Here is a 4,388-nt window from a genome sequence, read left to right on the forward strand (position 1 = left end):
TGTTATAGATCACTCATGGGCTTAAGGGCTACATCAGAGGCTGTAAAACATGTCTGTGTCAGTGCCATCTGCTAATGGCATCACTTAATCCACACTAATATTTGTACACTACATCAATAGAGGGCAATGATTAAATAAATTCCTCTGGATACAAAGACAATTACAAGTTCCTGGGTCAAATAACCTCCAACTGCCTCATAGTCTATGTGAAAGTGTGAATACAGTAAATTGAAGGGCAGAGATGATAGTGAGAATTGAAGGACAAATTTTAGATAATATAACTATGCCTTTTTGCTTGTTTAAGGACCTGTTGATGCAGAGATGCATGGTGAGAACTGAGTGAGATTAGGTCAATGTACAAAGAAGTGGGTAAAAGTTCTTGTGTTCCTTACTCTGACACAGGAACTTTTCATTTTACTTCTGTTAGAGAAGGTTTTCTTGAGAAAGGTGACTTTTCTTTATGTGCTTCAGAGGGTGATGATACATTATTAAAACATCAAAATTAAACAAGATACTAAAAACTTTTTCACTCTCTCCAGTCTATCTAGAAAGTTAAACAAATGGAAAATTGGGCTAGGGTGCCCTCTAATGTCGTTTACATTGGCTAAAGTGCTGTCTGTTCAGTTTTATGCCTCAGTGACATAAAAGTTCTGGTTTTTAAAAAAAAAGAAAATTTCAACAAAGTCTAAAGTTGTTCATTTAAAAACCACTTGTTTATTTTCTCCTTTCTAGAAGCTCAATTTCATCAATGTTGAATGAATTTAGATATAATTTTAACAGTTTTCGGAGAAAAGGAACAATACCAAACAATAACATTGCAATCAGTGTCTTCTTTCAGATGGTCATTGTGACATGAAATCTCTTTTAATAACTAAATAGAAACAACCAGTTTCTCATGATTCACTTTAATGACTCTGTTTGTCTAATGGCTTTGCTTTCTAGATGAAGTTAGTATCTCACTATTTTCAGATCTATGATAAAAGATACATAGATATTTAGCTCAATTTAAATTAAAAAAATCTCACAAAAAGTGTTTTTTTGTTTATTTTCTATAGTTCTTGAGCATATTTAAATTTATTTTTCTTTTATTTAATAGTACTTTAATAACTTATACTCTCTGATAAGCATTTTAGTCTTATAGTGCTTAGTCTTGGTTTTATGTATTAAAATTATTTCAGGAGGAATATATAGTAATTATAGTCATCATTTCTCATATATAAACATTCAAAATCTTAAAGTATAAATTATGAGAAAAAGAAAAAATTATATGCCACATTATCAAATCAAATTCTTACACACTTTTCTGGGTATTTAAATATTCTAAATATTTGATTTTATGATAAATGAATGGATAGTGAATAGTAAATCAACTTTACAGAGGTTTAAGCTCCAGTCACAAAAAATAATATGTATTTAGTATTTTATTTCACTGCAACAAGGAAGAAAAGCTAGTTTTCTAAAATAAGAAATTGTAAAAGGTGATAGTGATAGAAGATAGTTTCTTCAACTGAAGAAATTATAGAAAATAATGCAAGTCATAAAAGCTGTAAGCTACATGGATACTTTAGTCATATAAAATCAAGTCATAAAGCTCATATAACTTCACTGGAGAACGATAAAATATATTATTAGTTAGTAATAATTAACCTCATTACTTGATTAAAATCTAAGTATAAGGGGCCGGCGAGGTGGCGCTAGAGGCAAGGTGTCTGCCTTGCAAGCGCTAGCCAAGGATCAGGACCACGGTTCGATCCCCCGGTGTCCCATATGGTCCCCCCAAGCCAGGGGCAATTTCTGAGCGTTTAGCCAGGAGTAACCCCTGAGCATCAAACGGGTGTGGCCCAAAAAAAAATCTAAGTATAAATAGGTTACTAGGATTATCATAGAAAGTGGCATGTTTGGTTATTCTGATATTTTCTATTTCCTGATTTTTATTGAAACTGCCAACAGGATTATATGTTTCTACTTAATTATGATCTAGGTAAATTCCTCAAAGTCCTAATTTAAGTCAAATTTATACTTTAATTTTGTATACTCTACCTTTAGTTATCATAATAAGATTTTAAGTTATTGATACAACTATTATTTATTGAGAAAACCATCTATAACATAAGAACATAGGGAAACATTGAACTTAAGAAATATAATAATAAGATGTATAAGTATGCAAAATTGTACAATCACAAAATCTTATCAATACTAATATCTTATCAATTTTATTGAGTTAACTGAAGATTGCATGAGGAGAAGCAAAGATATTTTTGCTATTTCTTTCCCTCCATAGGTAGGAAGGCAGAATTATTTTGTTTGCATGGTTATTCTATTTTATTTATATCCCATATGTGATCCAAAAGGGATTATGCTATCTAAATGGAAAAATAAAGCTACAAGGCTCGTATGGAGTTTAAAATATGTGGAAAGTATTTGAGAGGTAATAAAGCCTTTACAGAAGCCACGCCATCTTCAGGCTAAAACTTGTTGGACCTTTTTGGGATTGTGTCCCCAACGGTTCTAAAACCTGCACTATATTCAGTGGAATGTTGAGTCAGTTTTATAACTTTCTTCTTTTGTCTCATAACCATGTTCACCAGTGATATTGAAAATTCACCAACTACCTGCCTTAACAGATTCAAGTACATGAAAAGATAGCATAAAAATGAGAGCACAAAATAGAAGTTAACAAGGAGCTGAGGAAATCTAAGAAGACAGTTGTTGAAAAGCAGAAATGTCAGGACATTTGCTGATGATGTTACTTCTTCACTGCTGGAAAACTGCAACAACCAGAATAGTGTAAATTGGTCTGCTGATGACATTGTCAAAGGCATAAATAGCAATAGTTTGTAAAGCCAGCTCTAAGTTACTCAAGCTGCTAGGAAATTTCTCTCTAGGGAAAAACATCCGTGCATTGACAATATTGTTCAAGCTGGTTTGAGTCCAAAAATTGTATCTGTGCAGAATTGAATGTAGTCCAATTCAGTTAGAATCTGCTTGGTCCCTTACTAATATTGCATCTGGGAAATAAGAATAGTTCAAGGTTGTGGTAAATGAAGGTGCTATCCCAATATTCATTTCTCTGTTGGCATCTATCTCTCCATGCTGATATCAGTGAGCTGAGTTTTAGGATATATTTCAGGTGATGGTTCAATTTTCTCAGACTTGGTGTTCCTAATACAGTGTGATAGATTCATTGTTGGCTTCTCTTACAGTTCATGATGTTATACTTAGAGTGTGGTTACCTGTGTAATCTTATCTGGATACTTTCAAATCTTCATTAAAATAAGAATCATGTACCCCAACTTGATGATATAGAACATATTCTTCCTAATACAGTTTACCTCCTGCTGCAAGGTGATCCGGGGGTACTAGCAGATACTTGCAGGGCCATTTCTACCTTACTTGTGGTCTAAATGAAATATTTGAAATGGTTGTGGAAATAGGAGTTTTACTTCAACTTGTGAATTTTCTTATAAACTACTGAATTGCCAATAGTGACCCCTATGCTAATTTTCAACTGGAAATATTGTCACCAGGACAGATGTATGTACACAGGTTGTAATAGATGCAGAAGCACTCACTGTTGAAGGAATCTACATGGATAATGTCAAACATCACTACTAGTTGTTAGGACCAAATACAGCAAGTTGTGAATCATGTAGTCAGTTCTGTTTCTCACTGGAATTCTCTTGAAAGCAGACTTTAAGACACGAAAAGAAACAGCAGGGCTCTGACCAGTTGGTTATTTAACTAAACAGGTGGTGGATTAGTTATATAGATAGTTTATCTCCATTGAAGCATAATAGCCATTGATTAACCTTCTAATAACAAATAAAAAACCAAATTTATTTTGACTAGTCTGAATTTCATTTCAAAAATCTTCCAGGCTGTTGAGAAACTGGGTGAACTGAGAAACTTCGTACATTTAATAAGGAATAGTTAAGTTCCTCTAAAGCAGGACAATAAATCTATACACAAAGCCTCATTAAACTTGATTGAGAAGCATTTCTCTGAGAAAGAGGAAGATCAGAATTTTGTGCCATTAACTTCCTCTGAAGGCATTCCATTCCAAGTATAGTATGGTAGTCCTGGGACTTTTAATGCTATAATTGTCCAGCTGAAGTAGATCATTGCTTATTGTTACATGTGTGGTATAATTGTGTTTTATTGTTTCTCTCCTATTAACTATTTTTTAATTTAGTAAGTTACATTACATTTTAAAATGAAACTATACTTGAACATTTAGTTTTAAAATGTACATACTCTCTGAACTTTTCTCAGTGGATTTATATCTATGTGAAATTTTATGTCTAGCTGATTCCTGTAAATAAAGATTGAATTCCACTCTTTTCTTAAAAATAACTATGTTAAATATTTTTAAAGACAATAATCTG

The 4,388-nt window shown here is 32.6% G+C and overlaps 1 pseudogene; it reads left to right on the plus strand.

Annotated features, from left to right (window-relative positions):
* The first annotated feature begins 2,580 nt into the window (after window positions 1-2,580).
* LOC126009258 (importin subunit alpha-1-like) lies at window positions 2,581-4,120 on the plus strand (annotated as a pseudogene).
* The last annotated feature ends 268 nt before the right edge of the window (window positions 4,121-4,388 follow it).

Source organism: Suncus etruscus, chromosome 1 (genome assembly GCF_024139225.1).
Source record: "Suncus etruscus isolate mSunEtr1 chromosome 1, mSunEtr1.pri.cur, whole genome shotgun sequence".
In the NCBI taxonomy this organism is placed as follows: domain Eukaryota; kingdom Metazoa; phylum Chordata; class Mammalia; order Eulipotyphla; family Soricidae; genus Suncus; species Suncus etruscus.